This window comes from Pinus tabuliformis, chromosome 8, assembly GCF_031772625.1.
Source record: "Pinus tabuliformis cultivar Carrire ecotype Pingquan chromosome 8, CPIR1, whole genome shotgun sequence".
In the NCBI taxonomy this organism is placed as follows: domain Eukaryota; kingdom Viridiplantae; phylum Streptophyta; class Pinopsida; order Pinales; family Pinaceae; genus Pinus; species Pinus tabuliformis.
In genome coordinates this window covers 522,133,950-522,155,179 of record NC_142294.1, presented here as the reverse complement: position 1 = coordinate 522,155,179, position 21,230 = coordinate 522,133,950, and positions in this window count along the sequence as shown.

Sequence of the window (21,230 nt, the reverse complement as noted above, 5' to 3'; positions counted from 1 at the left end):
ACAAGAATATAGGGACAATTTTGAAAGTTTGGTCCTCAGAAAAAGAAAAAGAACATGGCTAAAATTCAATGCTATGAGTATCAAGAATATGGACACTACAAAAGGGATTATACTAATATCAAGAAGGAAAATGAAAAAATAAGAAGAGAAGAAGCCCATATCACTGAAAATGTGGACGAAGTTGAAAATAAGAAATCCAAGAATGAGGAAGTAAGAGATCTCTATTATGATTGAGATAGTCTTGCTCACCTAAGTTCTTCTCAAGTTACTAAGTCTTATATTGTAAGCTATGTCTATCATTATTAACTAAATGATGGGATGCATTAAGGCATCATAGAAACATTAAAAGCAAGAGCACGCGACATCATCAAAGAGAATCATGAAATATGGTTAGGGTATATGGAAGTGAAGCAAATAGCCCTTGGGAATCTCATTAGAAACATAAATGGAAAGGTCATCTAGTGAAATTTTCATGGTGCATATGTCAAAAGGAAACATCTACTGATGGGGATACTTTAGATCCTTAATATTCTCTCATGGAATATTCATTGAAAGGTTACCCAATCATGATTAGAAGCAAGTTTTTCATCAAGAACTCAAAACTTTTGGATTTCATGGGATGATGATATGATGACATAATAGTGAAGCAGATCAAGGGATTGAATCTCTTTCAATCAAGGAAGATGCATTAGAAAGTGTGGATTACCCAAAGGAAAAATGAGGTATGTATGCTTACATTTGATATTATGAAAGTCGTATGTTTACAGGTATCATGACCCAATGCTCTATCTTAGTTGCATGATCAAAGAAATAATATCCCCCCTCAAAGGGATGCATGAATGCATGGATCACACATTAACTAGATGGAATCAATACAACATGTACTCATCTGAAGTATGAGGTGGTTGACTATAATTAAGGAACTCTGATTGGAAGCTCTTATGAATGGAATGTGTGAAGAAAGGAAGGAATAGATCATGGAATATCCAACCATGGTAAAGTAAATCAACATCTAAAATTCCAAGAAAAATTTACTAGGATATCTCCATGGAAGATATGAAGACTCTGATGTATGAAAAAGAAAGAGGCCCTTGACAATATATATATATATATATATATATATATATATATATATATATGTTTGGGAGATGTGCAGATATGTATGTAGGATGCTGATGAAAACTAGAAGATGTCATGATGAAATACCATCACAAAGGTAACGGTTATTTTAATTTCCATTCCTTTATTTTTGAATATCTGGATGGGTTTATGCAGGGTTGCCAAGGGAAGATCTATGGATGTTTCCCACCACCGATGCACTTGTAGTAGGATGAAATATCCTTAAGTAAACATGGCATGAAGAAAGAAACATGGCATTAAGGAAGTCTAGATATGGACTGATGGATCACTTTCTGATGATGACATGGCTGACTCATGGATGAAACTTGAAAGTGATGGATGGTCGGTGCCCTATGTAGAATACCTAAACATTAAGACTCCTAGATAATGAAAATAAGTTCATGACATTGTGAGGAGGAGTTGTTCAAGCAGCTGGTAGTCCCATCATCTGCACTTAAGGAGTTGTTGTAGGTTCCTTATTAAGAGGGATCCTAGAAACAAGTTTCTTACTTGAAAGAAACTTGGAAATTCCTAAGCCAAGATGGAGCTTAGGAACATTCCTTTTGTAGGAATGAGTAAATTCCTTTATTGGAATAGATATGTCATCCCTAACTAAGAGGGAGAGATAGACACATAATTCTTGTATTCAATTAGGAAGGTAGAATGGAGGATTGGGTAAGCATCTAGTGTGCAATGCTCTTTTAGGATTTATTATGGAATCCAATATAAGATTATTCCTTGAGGACCGATATTCTTTGAGGATTGAGAACCCAAGATAAGAATAGTCATGTGGAACAAAACCTGAGAACCCGGGTGGGGTATGTTCCTAGAGAGACAATGATGAGGGTGTCTATATATCATTGGTCTCTACAGCATTTTGCTCAGATCTCATGGAGAGATAGATATGTTAGTCAAGGCCTTGCTATGTGACAATGCTCAGCAATATGATGTTATACAGATGGGTTACGAATTTGACTCTAGTTATGAGAAATTCATCATATTGAGAATGACCAAGTACCATTATGTATACTCCTTAGTTAAGTGGAAGTGTTGAAAATTAACATGGTTCGGTCTTCCTAATGACATGTGTAATTGTGATTTGATGTAATTGATGAAAATAAGAAAAATAAAATTATTATTGTAATGCTTGTCTCATGGGTTTCATAAGCAAGGAATTTAAGTTTTAGTATGACTCCAATTGTGAGTCCTTAGGATTGGTCATAAAGTCAATTTGAGGCTATGTCAAGTATGAAGGACCCTTCTTGGGCATATTACACGTGTATGAGTCATTCAACGTATAGGGAGGCCCTCCAAGACCAAGAAAAGTCTCCTCCTCAAGTCATCTTCAAGAAGGAAAATTATATCTACCACAAATGACACTTTGGCTCATCGTCCTACAAGCTAGCTTATTTTGAAAGGAAAAAATTATAAATAGGTGTGCTCAACATCATTTCAGAGGTAGATTTTTGGTCATCACAGTATGAAGTGCGAGGTATAGATATGAAGTTAACCAGAAGTACGAAGGTCAGAAAGGAAAGCATCTTAGCCAGTGTAAAGATAGAAAGAAGAGCGAAGTTATTTTGGGCATCTATTGGATCTATTTTGTTGACACAAATATGAAGAAAGTAAAGGATACTTGCTGTCGAAATAACCAAGAAAGATAATAGTCCTAATAAGGTAGCCGATTTGGAGGAAAGGAAAGACAAGAGGAAGCCAAGTGAAGCTACAAGGAATCACCATGCAAAGAAGGCCTAGTTCAAGGAGACCAAATCTAGTAAAGGTCTAAATTAGCCAAAGTTAAATAGAAGCCGAGAAGAAGGAGAAAGCATAAGGTTGAATACCATTGAATCAAGGAAGAAGGAATTCATCAAGAGAGCTTTATGTCTTGGTATCAGAGTGGAAAATAGGGCAAGGGTCTTGGTATTAGTATTCGTCAATTTGAATCTCTATAAGAAGAAGAATTTGTTCAGGTTTTCCTCTGAAAGAGAGAGGTTTTCATCCTGGGTGATAGCCTATTTTGTGTCTCTTGTCTCTTTATGGTTTATGCATTGGTATCTATATGATGAAAAAGAACACTAATAACCTAAGTAAAATAAGATCCTAATCTAAAGAATTAAAAAGAACTCACAAGTAGTTACTAATAAAAGAGAAATGACATAATTACAATGCCCTCGATTTATCAAAAAAATTGTGCCATAAAAAAACCTTTGGAACATACATAAAAATCACAATTTTGAGTGCAACATGAGAGAAGCCATTGATTTAGGGCTTCTGATTTGGGCCAGAAACCATTAAAATGACATATGACTGCCTTGCATTACAGAGCTAAGAAAAGTGTATTCACCTTCAGAAGGTTAGCTTCAATGGCTGGATAATGCTCCATTTAATCAACAATATAGGGGCCATGAATGCTTTGTATCTATTCTATTAGGGAGGAAGATTTTCCATTCACGACATCTTTGAACGAGGTAGGTTTCCCATATGGATTCCTAGAGCTTGAAGCTCCAACTTTTGAGGTATCTCCTCTTATCCTTGTGTTCATCATGATTGTTGAGCTCCTTTCGATATTATAGTCTTGGATCTAGGAAGAATCACTGAGAACCTTCCCTTCATAATTCAAGCTATGACAAAATGCGGAAAACCCCCATTTTTTCTCAATGGTGTTCTTTAAAAAATGTTATGGAAGTAGAGTTGTTGGTCCAAATGAGGTAGTATTTCCCACTCAAAATATTTATAAAGACCTAAAAATTTTCTGATCCATTGCATCCATAGACATAGATTGGGCATATCCCAAAGGGTAGCACAATTCTCTATGTGGGTCAAAAATCCATTTGGGCATAGAGGATGGACCCATTGTTTACTCCATTTCCCATGGAACAAAGTTTATTTAGCTAACAATGATTCTATATTTGGACATTTTATTCCCCTCAAACTACCATTAATGCCCAAATGATAACTTTGCAAATAATAAGAAAGCATTAAAAAATAACATGGAACTCTTATCTTTCGACCCCTTCTTCCCTAACTGCATCCAATTAAAGAGGTTAACTTTGAATACCTAGATGGGGCACCTATCAACATAACGGAACCATGCCGTAGACAATGACTAATTCCAGAACATTGCCTAACTTGTTGATTCCTTATCGGATCCATTTTCAATGGCCTTTGGAACATAATGAATTTAAAACATGAGATAATCATTGATAAGGTCACAGTGGGGTCCAAAATATGTGAGGAAAATAGGCACCCCTTGGCATGAGGTGTCTTGTGCACCAAAATTTACCCTAAACTAGTCTCTAGCACAATTTCTGTCACTTCTGATCACTTAAAGCCTAGCTCCATCCATCACGACCTCTTCTTTTTGAGTTATTCTATTTCTTTCTTACTTAGATGTATAATTTATTAATTCCATTTTTCTTACTTTATTTTTCTAAATATAATTATCTTTATTGGCCTACCTATTTTGAAACACAAGCTACATAATTTTAATTTAGTTATTAATTTAATGATAGGAACTTATTGTATAATCAAAAGTTTTTAGAAACCCTCATGGCATCCCAGAGTATCTCGGACATGGATTTTTCCTTTATGCTTGTAGATATGTTGCTGGGAGATTGTGTTCTAGATTCACCAACTTGTTATGAAATAGTTTTCAAGCTCCCCTCTCGGAAGTCACTGGTCATATCGTTTTCTCTTCAAATCTAGTTTGAGATCAAAAGTTTTATTTAGAGCTCTGAGGGAGTATTCCATCAGGCATGCAACACCTTCTCTTTCAGGTTAAGCAGCTGGATGATGTTGATCATATCTCAAATTAATATATTGCTAAAGATGCTATTGTTTTCATGATTCTTTATTTACGAGGGGGGACTAGAGATAAACCTTCCTCCTCTCAGAAATTTTCTTATAAAGATGTCATCCATGCTCGAAGGCCCCCAAGAAAAATCACGTCTAGATGGCTCCTAGACCATTTTTGTGGAAAAATATGAATAAGTTCCTTCCCTAAAAATTTCTCACTCAAATTTAGAGGATCATCGTCAGGGATATTCAGAGGAAACCCTAATTTGTTGAATTTTTTCCCCTCACAGTTGATATACTAATAAGGTAGCTGAGTTGGAGGAAAGACAAGACAAGAGGAAGCCAAGGGAAGCCAAAAGGAATAACCATGCAAAGAAGGCCTAATTCAATGCCTAAGCATTGCTGTAGAAGTCATCTCATTAAGGAAAGAACTCTATAAGATGAATATGTCTAGGGAAGTGTTGTACTGTTCAACAAACCCCATTTTAATATATTATAAATTTCCTATGAAATTTATTATATTAAAATAGGGACCCTTTAATTTAGAAAAGTCTTTGATTGTATTTCTTAAAAAAACCAAAAAATTAAAAAATAGAAAAGCAACACAAAAATTGTTAATACAGAACTATAACCAATGTTTAATGCTTAGGCTTTTTAATTAAAACCCAAGTATTAAACCTTGATTATCCAAAAAAAAGAAAAAATTAAATAGCCCCTGAGACCAAAACTATACTTAGGCTTTAAAAAACCTTAAGTATTAAACAATATGGGTTATTTAATTTAAATCAAAATGAATCAGAGTTTTCAAATTCCTGAAGGTTAAAACTTTATAACTCCGCCATACCCTGCATCACACATCGACATAATAAAAAGTTCCAACGGCAAAGACTCCCCCGCTAACACCAATATGCGATAAGCCTGTACCTGATGGGATTACACATGCTAATCCATAAAATCCCATGTTTGTAGGCTATCGCAAAAATCCAAAGGCCAAGCACTCTTCCCTTTCTCGATTGCGATATGCAGTATATCTGGACCCACCGGGAATATACACAGCAGTCCATAAATCACCCTACATCCCTGACTGTTACAAAAGTTTCAAAGGCTTAAGTCCTGCCTCCTCCCTATTACGATTGTGATAAGACTGGACCTGAACATGTTATTAACTACATTTCTAAAGGACACCACGTTCATCACAATCACATAATCTGCTATCACATAATTCCATGTCCCATTACCTTCGCCAATTTGTGATTGCGATTAGGCAAACTGAATTGCGATTGTGATCTGCGATCAGGCTTGGACCCAATGGGAAAATCAATTGTGATTCATAAAAATCTTGAGTCCATGGATATCACAGTTTTATTAGCCATGCCACGTGTTCCTTTGCCTCCGTTTTGAACACCGATTGTGATAATACAAAAAGCCGGATTTGTCTTGAAAAAATAAACGGCTCACATCTAGTTTGCCCAGATCAATGACAGAGAAGATTTCAAACCCCCTGCACTCAATTTTAAGTTTCTCAAAGGGGGGGGGGGGTCCAAAAAATAGGTTTTTCCATCCAACCCTATATCTACATCTCACTTATTTGTTCTTTCAGACTCCCCTCTTCACAAACCACTTACCACTTGAAACCCTCCAAAAAAAATGATAAGCCTACCCTCTTTCATCAGTGTCTATTTTGCATTTTGCAATAAGACAATAAATTCCACCTCTCTTACCGCAAACCTCACTCTAGATTCCTCTCTATGTTGGTTGTGTTCAGATTTATTACATTCTACATTTTTCCTGATTTCCTAGAAAATGTGATTTGTTTCAAATGAAACTCGCTTATCAGTCTCATTTAATTTTTACTTATCGATTCCTGTTTTCCATGTTCAGGTTCATGACAGAAGAGGACAATTATGTTGATAAGTGACAGTTCAGTTCAAACAGATGGACAAACATCCAGATAATATGATGGAACAAATAGAACCTATGAAGACAACAAATCACATTAACAAATTTCTACCAAAAATCTATTTTTCTTTAAGCGCTATTGAAGGGATCTGTTTAAATGCCCTCAATGCTTTGCAAAATACATTCAATTGTTTTTCTACTATTTAAGCTTGCTTTTTATATGAAATTAAGGTCCTGAATTTTATGAAGAAATTCTTACAAAATCTCACTCTATTGTAATTTCATACTTTTCTCAATAGAACGTCTGGAACATTTTTTAGGAATTTTCATAAAGAATTTTGAGAAGTTGCATTTCTGTACTCCTCAAATCATCTTTGTGAGAAGGAATAAACTACTGCTAGTTATTTTATGAGCTGAGTAACATTGCATCTGGTATTTCTATATTTGTACTTCTGTTTTGTTTATAAATAAATAGTGAATTTATTTTTTCTGATTTCATATTACATGGTATTTAAAGAACATTGTTACATATATTCATTTCTGATTATGCTACCATTGATATTTTTAAATACATGTTAAGAAATCTGCTTTAATATTCTAAATGCAATATGAGTTATACATATTATTTTGATTAACTATTTAATCAAAATAATCATCTTGAAATATTTTCATTTCCATTGGTGTTCGAGTAATCTATATTGTCATTTACTAAGGAAAATCATTATAGATCGCATCTTGATAAATGTTAAACAATCCTGAGTTATAGAGTAGATTAATGCATATGTTTTCCAATTTTATTTTTTTTGCTAAGTATGCTTAATCTATTATATACAAAAAGAGATAAATGTTACATCCTTTGAACTCAGAGAGCCATCATGCCTGAGAGTTAGGCCATTTGAGCATGACTAACTCAGAAACAGAGAGATTGAACATGATATCCCGCGCAGGGGAAACAGAGAGATACAAACAACAGACACTAGACAATAGTCCCGCCACAACAGAAACTGGACAATAGACCCGATACAAGAACATAGAGAAAATTTGACAAACAGAGCCAGAGAGAACCTTTCCTCCTTTCCACTGGGCTTCCAAAAAACTGGTGGATAGCTGACACATAGGATTATTCATCGGGCTGCTCCTCCAGTATCTTGCACCATCCCTCTTCCGGTCCCTGCCTGTTCGGCTGAGCGTGGGCAACAGGCACAATGCTGATGGCGCTGGCTGGCTGAGGCGGCCCGTGATACATATCAGTAGAAGGCTTCGGAGAGCAGGGGTTTATGATTTCCTCAGTGTGAGGCATAGTAGAACTAGGCTCGCCCTCATCTTGGGCTTCCTCTATAAAGAGAAAAGAGACATGAGCTGTAATTTGAGGGCGGGTGAGAGAGCAGTTGAACAAGAAAATAGCTGAGCCAAAGTATGGCGAGTTGGCAGAGTCTGCAGAGTTTGGGTCCAGGAATTGACTTGGGCTCAGAATGCTCTCTGTTCCTAGAGGATGAGGAGCTTGCCCCATGGAGCCAGACCCAGCAGAAGGGCGTGAAGGGTTGCCTCGGCCGGAGCCTCTGCGACTAAGCATGCGCTGGCGGGGTCTCGGCATTACGGGCGGATGAGCACGAACACCAGTAATGAAATCTCCGTCAGTAATGAAATCTCCGTGAGTGCCACGAACACCACAGGGTATGCCACCAACCGCTGAGGGGAGATTACGCACCTTGATCTCTGCCTCAGGCACTATCCAAAGACAGCTTTCGGCGCCTGACCCTCCCCAATCCCAGTCTTTCTCAGAACTCCAGATCGTTCCAAACATAATGAAACATGGTGACAAGTTGTTGGAGGTGAGGCTATTAAATACGCAGGTGCCATTCCCTCGATCCTCACCCGCCATTACTATGGCAATCAAATTCGTTGCAGGCCGAAATCCTCCCGAGCAGGTGTAACTGGACAGCGTTTTAATGCCCAGACCGAACAGATGAACTCCCGTAATGTTAATCACCTGCGCATTAATATCCTCCCACCTGATATTCTGTCCGGCGAGCATGCTGGACAGGTGCCAGCCATGCTCCGTCTTCCTCCGTCCCATCATGGTGAATGCCTTATAGATCACCCGCATCCGGGGCATATGTTTTCCATTTGATCCATTGCTGCAAATCCATTTATTTCACTCCACTATAAACATTATACATTCATTCAATCACCTTTCATTGGGAAACGAGTCCCATACAATCCAGTCAGAGCCACTACCAAAATGGAAAAGGAGTTGTCTTAAGGTCTAGACCAGGTGGTTTTCCCTCATGTTGAAGCAACGATTGTCAAGGCCTCAACACTTTTGGTGCTATAAGGAGGGCCTATAGACCATGAATGGAAATTAAGTCCAATCGAAAAACAAAAGGTCATTCCAAGAGTCATTCCCCTTCCAAATCTCCTACAACTTCTAGATCCCCTCCAGAATCTCCTACTTTTAGATCAGGAGTTGTACAATCACCTCCCAAGTCTCCTAGAATACTTCCTGAGGTAATCCCTGCGCATTATACTCCAGAATCACTAGAAATTACAACTTTGATAAAGAAATTAGACGACGTCTCCATTTCAGTAGAAAAACCTGAATCATCTGAAGTTTCTCAAGGAAGTATAACTTCTATTTTTCACGGAACTAGTGTTTTGACTTGGTCCCGAAGTGAAAAACTTGGCATCTCTCCATTTGAATTTCCATTTCAATCCCACCGAACGAAAATTAGTACATCATATTCCCAAACATTTACTAGTGATATTACCTCATTCCCTCATTCACAAACATCTCCATTTATTCCTTTTTCATTTCCTTTCTATCTATGGATCACTTCATCTATTTCCATTTCCTCTACATAAATGACAAATGCTGCCTCAAGCAGTACTATCACAACTTCTAGTTCTTCTTTCATCACATCCACCTCCCCAATTGTTACAATGGAAGCTAGACCATGGTCCAATCCTAGAGTTGTTCAAATGCCAGCACGACTTCATCCTCTACCAAAACACCTTGAAAGATGGTTTCCCAAATTCAATCCTAATGATGGGTACCTACAAAAGAACACCTTCATAATTATATGTTAGAAGTCAATATTAATGGGGTAGTTGAAGAAGACGTTTTTGTTAGATTATTCCCGTACACTCTTACAGGATCAACAGGGTCTTCGTACTTTTCATTACCAGCCAATTCTATTACTAGTTGGATATTTTTGAAGAACAAATTTTGACTAAATTTGGTGATGATCGCTCAACTGCATCTCTTATCAATGAAATTTCCAATTTAAAAAAGAAATTAGGGGAAAAGATAAAAAAAATCAATTCCAGATTTAACAAGTTGTTAAATAAAATCCTAGCTACTTCTAGACCTGGTGTCAATGTACAAATTGAATGTTATATTTCATCTTCCTTCTAACATAGCAATTTTTGTAGATAGAGCTAGTAAAAATACCTTGGTAGAAAACATGAAAGAAATTGTATTTTTAGAGAAGGGGATAATGGACTAGAAAAGAAAAAGGATTAGGAAGAAAGAAAATTAAAAAGAGTTACATTTAAGGATGAATCTAAAAAGAAATCACTTAAAGATCCCTTTGATCTTGAAGGCTTGCAACAAGTCCTTAAAACTTTGTCTAATGAAATGGTAGAGATCAAAAAACAAGTAGCTGAATATTCTTCCATAAAACCTTTTATAACATTCAGAAGAAATCATCCACCTATTCCACAACCTCCAAAAACGATCTCTAATGCAAAAACTGATGAGAAGATGAGGAGGAAGCAACATTTTCTGTTGATGAATCCCAAGATGAACAGATAGTTGAGTTAAATGGAATGTGGAATTTTATTCTTCATATTTCTGATAGTGAAAACGAATATGAAGTATTACCTATTGGCACAAGAAGTACAATTCCAATTGATCCTATACAACCAATTCAAAAATAGAAACCTTCAACTTCCACTACTAAAGATAAAGTCGTTGTTAAAATCCACTTCCACTTCCCCCCAAGTGATTCCATCTTCATCCAATTCTCCATATTCACCCAGAACCTTAGTATTTTCAGATACTATTGAGTACAATATAGTTGAGGATATGAAGAAAATAAAAAGAAACATTTTCTTTCATGAACTCACTAAACTCAAACAACAACATAAATTTTTACTGAAAGAATTGAATGTAGTACCTGCTTCAGTCCTTCCTATTGCGCTGGTATCCAAAGCTTCTAACAGAATCGGTAAACCTCCTGGTCACTCAATATTTGATTACTCTAATGCTATTCTGATAGGTGACAAGTCTAATTCACACACCCCTCCTTTTCTTTTGGCCTTTGAAATATTTAATAAAAATTTACATAACTGCTTGGTAGATTCATGGAATTCTTCAAATATGATGCCGTATTCAGTTTGTCTGAAATTGAACATGTCACCCCAAAAAACTATAGTTCACATTCTGCAACTCAATAGGAAAAAAATCAATGTCATAGGATAAATGAATTCAGTTCTTATTAGATTATCTTCGAATCCTGAAGTTTGTCAAATAATTGATACACTAGTTGTTGATATCCCAGATTTCTACGGTTTAATTTTTAGTAAAGATTGGTTAGAAAAAGTACACGGCTATTTTTCAACTGATTGGTCTCACTTATGGCTCCCATTTAATGGAAAACCAAATCAAATTAGAATCAACCAAGAAAAACACATGAAATATTCGATAATAGTTTTCGAAGGTGAAAATGAGGCAGTAACATTTAATTACAACATTCTTGGAAACTACTCTACTGAATCATTTTTTGAGAATTTTAAAGCATAGACATCATGATTTTTGAGTAATTATGTAACTTCTCAAATTGAAATTTTTTCATATACAAACATTTCCAGATGTGTAAATATGCTAGAAAAACCATTAGTCAATTCTTTATTCTATACATTGTATTTTGATGGGTCGAAATCAAGTGATGGTGCAGGAGAAGGTTGCATATTTATTAATCCTAAAGGTGTGAAGCCAATGTTGACTTGCAGATTGGAATTCAAATGCACAAACAATATTGCAGAATATGAGGCATTTGTCCAAGGTATGTACAAAGAAATTAGCATTGATGTTAAATACCTTCAAGTTTTTGGAGATTCATAAATTTTAATTAAACAAGTAAGAAACATGATACATTTTATCTCTACACACTTGAAGCATTATCAGTGTTTGGCTCAGTCTCTCACTTCACATTTTTAGCGTTTAACATTTTTGCGATTTGTAGGATTTAGAATGCCAGTGCTGACCTTCTTGCTAACGTTGCATCAAAACTGATCCCATCTAAAGATTACAGTCCCAATAGATTTTCTGTAGAGTTAATCTTTAGACCATCCATTCCTAATAATATCACCAATTGCGGGTATTTAATGATGATGAAGACATTTTAAGCTTCTTAACTTCTGAAAAATCATATGATGACCAAATAATTGATGAAGATGAACACGATAATAAATTAAAATAGAAAATCGATGATAATCCCATACCCAAATCTGTAGTAAAACTTGAGGATCTCTATGATTTAAAAGAGTTACTAATTCAAAACTACAGAGTTCAACTTTGATATTTGAATTAATAAACCTTGGGACAGATCTTAAACCTTAGAACATCAATTTAGGACTTGGTCTCTCGTCTGAAGAAATATTATCCTTCATTCATTTGTTAAAAAAATATAAGGATATCTTTGCTTGGAGTTACGAAGATCTCAAAACATTTGACACCTCCATCATTCAACACACAATTCCAATGACATCTAATGATAAACCTGTCCAACAAAAATTAAGGAAAATTCATCCGAACTTAGAAAATCAAATCAAAACATAATTGAATAAACTCCTTAAGGCTAAAATCATTTTCCTTTTAGGCATTTAAGATGGGTTCCCAACTTGGTACCTGTTAGGAAGAAAAATGGTGATATCCACATTTGTATATATTTTAGGAATCTCAATAAGGCCATTCAAAAGGATAATTTCCCGATACCCACTATGGAACATATTTTATGATCAGTTGTTGGTTCCGAGCTTATGTCTTTCCTTGATGGTTTCTCAGGATATAATCAAATCATGGTCTGCCCAGATGATAGGCTAAAAACTACTTCAGAACTAAATGGGGAACTTATGCCTACCAAAAAATGCCATTTCATTTAATAAACGCAGGGGCCACTTTCCAACGAGCCATGGATATAACTTTCAAAGGTATGTTAAACAAAATGGTTTTTGTTTATCTGGACGAAAATTGGTGTTTATTCAAAGAAGAGAAATAATCATTTGCAGGACTTAAGACAAAATTTTGAACGCTCTAGAAAATATGGGATTTCATTAAATCCGAAAAAAGTTTTTGTTTTTGTTTTTGTTTTTTTTCCCTCTTAGTGAAGGGAAAGTTTTAGGATTCATTGTGTCAAAGAATAGAATTTACATTGACCCTGATAGAATAAAAGAGAAATTTTATAAATTTCTCCACTATATAACAAAAAAAACATGTAATCATTTTTTGGATATATCAATTTTGTTGAAAGGTTTGTCCCTGATTTCTCACAAATTATTTTTTCGTTACAACAAATGATTAAGAAAGAAACAATTTTTAAATGGGGTCATCATGAAAAGCAAGCATTCGATTTAATCAAATAGGAAATTATCAATGCTCCTTCTTTAAATACTCTGAATTTCTCTGATCATTTCATCTTATATACCTTTGCTTCAACGTCTTATGCCACTATTTGGACACAAATTAATAATAAAAAAATTGAAGCACCCATCTCTTTTTTCAGTTCAAATTTTTAGGGTGCTGAATTGAATTATTCAGAAGTAGAAAAGCATGCATTTACTATATATAAACCTATAAAGAATTTTAGGCATTTTCTTTTAAAAACAAACACAAAAGTAATAGTCCCATTCCCAACAGTGAGGAAATGACTAATGTAGAAAGAATTAGGAGAAAAGAGAGAAAATTGGGTAACACCTCTACAGGAGTACGATATTGAAATAAAAACAACCAAAATTGTCAGAGGACAAGGTTTCTGCAAGCTTCTTACAGGATAATCCAACATACCAATCAAAGGGGACACAGGGAACAATGAACACATTTCTGAGGCAAGTGTAACTGATGCTGAGTCCCAATACGTTGATTTAATTTTTTTATTTGAAAATGGACATGCTCCTCCCGAACTCAATCATAAAAGAAAAAGAGTTTTACGATTAAAATCATGTCATTATGAGATTGTTGATTAAGCGTTATTTATGAGAAACTATGATTCCATATTGTTAAGATGCCTTAAAAAGTCTGAAGCACGAACAGTTTTTCAGGAACTTCATGATCGACCAAAAGGTGGACACTTTGGAGGAGATACTACTGCACACAAAATCTTACATGTTGGATAGTACTGGCCCACTATCTTCAAAGATACCCACACATACGTAAGGAAATTCAAAACATGCCAAACTGCTTCTCGAAGACAACGAAAACCAGCCTTGCCTCTACAGCCAGTCAACATCGATCAACCTTTTGAACAATGGTGACTGGATATCATAGGTGATCATTCATCATTCTTCTAAGCAACATAGATATATTCTGACTGCTACAGATTACTTCACTAAGTGGGTGGAAGCAATTCCATTAAAGGTAGTCAATTCTTAATATGCTATTGATTTTATTGATCAATTTATCATTACAAGGTTTGGTTTGCCTTCCGCACTTATATTTGATAATGCATCTTATTTTTCGGGTATCGGTATGATTGAATTTGTAATTAGGAGAGGTTTTAAACTTAAATATTCTGCTAATTACTAACCCCAGGGAAATGGTTTGGTAGAATCCATTAATAAAAATCTCCTTAGAATAATCAAAAGAACGGTTGATCAAAATCAAAGAAACTGGAACAAAGGTTTAATATTTTCTCAATGGGCTGATAGGATAACTCAGAAGGCCTCTATAGAAACTTCTCCATTCAACTTAGTATATGGTAAGGAAATCATCATTCCATCACATTTAGCTCTTCCTTCATTAGCCCTAGTTCAATTTATTGAAGAAACACCTTCTTCTTCCTTGCAATTAAGAAATTCACAAATCCTAAAACTAGAAGAAGAAAGCGAAAAGACCGAACTCACTCACACCAAACATCAACAGATGGTGAAATCTTCCTTTGATGCAAGTTCAGTCACACAAAGATCCTTCCAAGTTGGAGATCTAGTTCTCAAGTGAGACAAAGCATATGAAGAAAACAGGAAACATACTAAATTTAAGAAATTATGGCTTGGTCAATTTTAGATTGTTGAAAAGATAAGCACATCTACATTTATACTTCAAGATTTATTAGGAAAGAGATATTATCTTCCTTTAAATGGGCTCATCTTAAAGAAATTCTTGTCTTAAAAAAATATATATATGTAAAATATCACTTCCATTGTACATCCGCTGCAATTGATTTTCCTTTTATAGATTATGTTACTAAAAAAATGCTAAATAATACTAAATTGACTTTTCAAAAACCTCTCAAAGTTATTTTTCATTTTTTCATTTTGAAGGTAGGAATTTTCAAAGAAGTGATTACCAAAAATTGAAAAATAGATAATATTATATAACTCTGAAAATTTTCCATTAAGTTGTGCAATCTTTTTAAAAACATCAAAAAAATTATATCCTTTTACTCTAGTTTCACTAAAAAAAGGTTATCCTTAAAAAGTAAAAGTTGTCTTACGACTAAAGCACTTTCAACTTAGATTTGTCATCCAAAAATATTCCCATCTATTAAAAAGAGAATTTTTAGAGTGTAATTCTAAAATATAATAAATCTAAAAAAATAAGAGGTCACATCATGATCCTTCTTACCATGTTCATAAGGAACCAATTAAACTGACATTACCATACTAAACACCAAATCAGGGTAATGGCTTAGGGAGCCAACTTGTTTAGTTTGATTATAATCAGTGAATGGCATTGTTGTTATCTGACCACCAAACCAAGACAATGGATTTTTAGCATAAAAAAAAAGAAAAGAAAAGAAAAATAAAATTTACCTCTAATTATTACACTATTAAATGGGTTGGACACTGGATTGTTGTTGGTTAAAAGGTAACCCTATTGAGGCTATGAACGTTTGCTGGCAGTAATGGCTCTACCTATGACAAATGAGTACACTACAAACTAAGTTGTAAAAGTCCCCCTACTTTATTTTTATAAATTGATTAATGACTGATACAAGTAAATAGGTGTTTTTCATTCACAAAAGGTTTTTAAAAGAAATTGCAATTTAATGAGTTTTATAGTCAAAGTAATTTTATTTATCTAAATGTTTTGAAAAGTAGTTTCCACTTCTTAAATTATTTTTATTGAATTATGGAAAATTTCATTATTATCAGAGATAACTAGTTCTTCCAATGAATCACCAATTGTTGTAGTATTTAACAACCCCCATTTTAATATATTATAATTTTCCTATGAAATTTGTTTTATTAAAATAGGGACCTTTTAATTTTAGAAAAGCCTTTGATTTTATTTCTTTAAAAAACCAAAAAATTAAAAAATAGAAAATCAACATAATTTTTTTTAATAAATAACTATAACCAATGTTTAATACTTAGACTTTTTAATTAAAACCCAAGGATTAAGCCTTGATTATCCAAAAAAAAAACAAACTTTAAATAGCCCTCGAGACCAAAACTGTAGTTATGCTTTAAAAAACCGTAAGTATTAAACAATACGGGTTATTTAATTTAAATCAAAATGAATTGGGGTTTTCAAATTCCTGAACGTTAAAAACTTTATAACTCTGCCATACCTCGCTTCGCACATCGACATAATAAAAAGCTCCAAAGGAAAAGACTCCCCCGCCAACACCAATAGGTGATAAATCCCAGACCCGACAGGATTATACATGCCAATCCATAAAATCCCACGTCCGTAGGCTATTGCAAAAATCCAAAGGCCAAGCACTTTTCCATTTCTCGATTGCGATATGTGATATATCCGGACCCACCAAGAATATACACTACAGTCCATAAATCACCCCGCATCCATGACTATCACAAAAGTTTCAAAGGCTTAAGTCCTGTCTCCTGCTTATTCCGATTGCGATTAGATCGGACCCGAAAGGGTTATTAACTGCATTTCCAAAGGACCCCACATCCATCACAATCGCATAATCCGCTATCATAGTCCATGCCTGATTACCTTCACCGATTTGCAATTGCGATTAGACCAACTGAATTGCAATTGCAATTTGAATTCTGATTACGATCTACGATCAGGCCCGAACCTGATGGGAAAATCAATGGTGATTCATAAAAATCTCGCATCCACAGCTATCACAGTTCTATTAGCCATGCCACCTGTTGCTTTGCCTTTATTTTGAAGGATGATTGTGATAATTTGAAGAGCCAGATTTGTCTTGAAAAAATAAACAACTCAAATCTAATGTGCTCGGATCAATGACATAAAAGATTTCAGACACCGCTGCGCTCAATTTTAAGTTTCTCAAAGGGGGGGTCCGAAAAGTGGTTTTCCATCCAACCTTATATCTATGTGTCACTCATTTTTTCTTTTAGACTCCCCTCTTCACAAACGCTTACCACTTCGAACGCTTAAAAAAAACCGCTAAGCCTCCACTTTTTCATCAGCGTCCATTTTGCGATTTGTGATAAGACCGTAAAGTATGCCACTCTTATCACAAAACTCACTCTACATTCCTCTCAATGATGGTTGTGTTTAGGATTTATTATGCTCTACATTTTTCCTGATTTCCTACAAAACGTGATTTGTTTCAAATGAAACTTGCTTATTAGTCTCATTTAATTTTTACTTATCGATTCCTATTTTTCATGTTCTGGTTCATGACAAAGAGGAAAAATGTGCTGATAAGCGGAAGTTAAGTTCAAATATATGGACAAACATCCAGATAATATGATGGAACAAATAAAGCCTATGAAGACAACAAATCACATTCAGAAAGTTCTACCAAAAAACTATTTTTCTTTAAGCATTATTGAAGGGATATGTTTAAATGCCCTCAACGATTTCGACAATACATTCAGTTGTTTTTCTTCTATTTAAAGTTACTTGTTGTATGAAATTAAGGTCATGAATTTTATGAAGAAAGTCTTACGAAATCTCGCACTATTGTATTTTCATACTTTTCTCAATAGAATGACTGGAACATTGTTTAGGAATTTTCATAAAGAGTTTTGAGAAGTTGCATTTCTATACTTTTGAAATCATTTTTGTGAGAAGGAATAAAAAGCTGTTATTTCTTTTATGATCTGAGCAACATGCATCTAGTATTTCTATCTTTATACTTCTGTTTTTTTCATAAATAAATAATGAATTTATCTTTTTCAGATTGCTTATTACATGGTATTTAAAGAACAATGTTACATGTATTCATTTTTTATCATGCTGCCATTGATATTTTTAAATACATGTTAAGAAATTTTCTTTGATATTCTAAATGCGATATGAGTTATACACATTATTTTGATTAACTATTTAATCAAAATAATCATCTTGAAATATTTTCATTTCCATTGGTGTTTGAGCAATCTATATTGTCATTTACTAAGGAAAATCATTATAGATTGCATCTAGATAAATGTTAAACAATCTCGAGTTATAGAGTAGATTAATGCATATGTTTTCCATTTGATTCATTGCTACAAATCCATCTATTTCACTGCTCTATAGGCATTATACATTCACTCAATCACCTTTCATTGGGAAATTGGTCCCATACAATCCAATCAGCGCCACTACCTAAACAGAAAAGGAGTTGTCTTAAGGTCCAGACCGGGTGGTTTTCCCCTGTGTTGAAGCAGTGATTTTCAAGGCCTCAATAGGAACATGGAATATCCTCACACTTTATGAGGATATCTGAGATCCAGGATAAACTACAAGATCTGGGACAAGTTATGTTTAATATAGAAATGAATACAGTTCTATTAAATGCACTACCGAAGGAGTGGGGTAGCTTTACTTCAAGTATTTATGGGAAGAAAGAAGCTACTCCATTCCAGGATCTATGGTCACTATGCAAGAATGAAGCATATAGACTAAAGGCCAAATCTGATGTGGGAGCAGGTAAAAAAAATCAAGTTTATGTTGCAATGACAAGAATATAGGGACAATTTTGAAAGTTTGGTCCTCAGAAAAAGAAAAAGAACATGGCTAAAATTCAATGCTATGAGTGTCAAGAGTATGGACACTACAAAAGGGATTATACTAATATCAAGAAGTAAAATGACAAAAGAAGAAGAGAAGAAGCCCATATCACCGAAAATGTGGATGAAGTTGAAAATAAGAAATCCAAGAATGAGGAAGTAAGAAATCTCTATTATGATTGAGATAGTCTTGCTCACCTAAGTTCTTCTCAAGTTACTAAGTCTTATATTGTAATCTATGTCTATCATTATTACTAAATGATGGGATGCATTAAGGCATCATAGAAACATTAAAAGCAAGAGAACGAGACATAATCAAAGAGAATCATGAAATATGGTTAGTGTCTATGGATGTTAAGCAAATAGCCCTTGGGAATCTCATTGGAAACATAAATGGAAAGGTCATCTAGTAAAGTTTTCATGATACATATGTCAAAAGGAAACATCTACTAATGGGGATACTTTAGATCCTTAAGATTCTTGGATGGAATCTTCATTGAAAGGTTCACCGATCATGAGGAGAAGCAAGTGTTTCATCAATAACTCAAAACTTGTGGAATTGATTCGATGATGATGTGATGACATAAAAGTGAAGCAGATCAAGGGATTGAAGCTCTTTCAATCAAGGAAGTTGCTGCAGGAAGTCTGGATGACCCAAAGGAAAAATGAGGTATGTATGCTTACATTTCATATTATGGAAATCATATGGTTGCAGGTATCATGAACCAATGCTATATCTTAAGAGCATGATGAAAAGAAAGGATCTCCTCCCTCAAAGGGATGTAGGAATGAATAGATCACACATTCACTAGATGAAATCAATATAATATGTCCTCATATGAAGTATGAGGTGGTTGATACAATTGAGGAACTTTGATTGGAAGCTCCTAGGAATGAAATGTGTGAAGAAAGGAAGGAATCGATCATGGAATATGAAACCATGGTAAAGGAAATCAACATCCGAAATACCAAGAAAACCTTACTAGAATATCTCCATGGAATATGTCAAGACTCCGATGGAGTATGCCAAAGAAAGAGGGCCTTGAAAATATATATATCTTTGGGAGATGTGTTGAAATGTATGCAGGATGCTGATGAAAACTAGAAGATGTCATGATGAAATACCATCATAAAGGTAATGTTGATTTTAATGGTCATTGCTTTATTTTTGAATATCTGGATGGGTTTATGCAGGGCTGTCAAGGGAAGATCTATGGATGTCTCCCACCACCGATGAACTTGTAGTAGGATGAAAGATCATTAAGTAAACATAGGATGAAGAAAGCAAGATGGCATAAAGGAAGGTCATATATGGACTAATGGGTCACTTTCTGATGATGAGATGGATGACTCATGGATGAAACTTGAAAGTGATGTATGGTCGGTGCCCTATGTAGAATTCCCAAACATGAAGACTCCTAGATAATGGAAAGAAGTTCATGACATTGTGAGGAGGAGTTCTTCAAGACGCTGGTTGTTCCATCATCTACACCCATGGATTTGTTGTAGGTCCCTAATTAAGAGAGCCTGGAAACAAGTTTCTTACTTGGAAGAAAATTGGAAATTACTGTGCAAGAGGGAGCTTAGGTACATTATTTCTATAGGAATGAGTACATTCCTTTATTGGAATAAATATGTCATCCCTAACTAATAGGGAGAGATAGACACGTCATTCTTGTATTCACTTAGGAAGGTAGCATGGAGGATTGGGTAAGCATCTAGTGTCTGATGCTCTTTGAGGATTTATTATGGAATTTGATATAACAGTAGTCCTTGAGGACTGATGTTCTTTGAGGACTGAGAATCCAAGATAAGAATAGTCATGGTGTAGCACAACCTAAGAACTCGGGTGGGGTATGTTCCGAGAGAGACAATGATGAGGGTGTCTATACATCATTCATCTCTGCAGCATTTTGCTCAGATCTCATGGAGAGATAGAGAAGTTAGTCAAGGCCTTGCTACGTGACAATGCTCAACGATATGATGCTATACAGATGGGTTACCAATCTAACTCTAAAAACGAGAAATTCATCATATTGAGAATGACCAAGTACCATTATGAATACCTCCCTAGTGAATTGGGAGTGTTGAAAAGTAACTAGGATCGGTGTTCTTAATGACATGTGTAATTGTAATTTATGTAAGATGAAAAGAAGAAAAATAAATTTATTATTATTATGCTTGTCTCATGGATTTCATGAGCAAGGAATTTTATTTTTAGTATGACTCCCATTGTGAGTCCTTACGATTGGTCA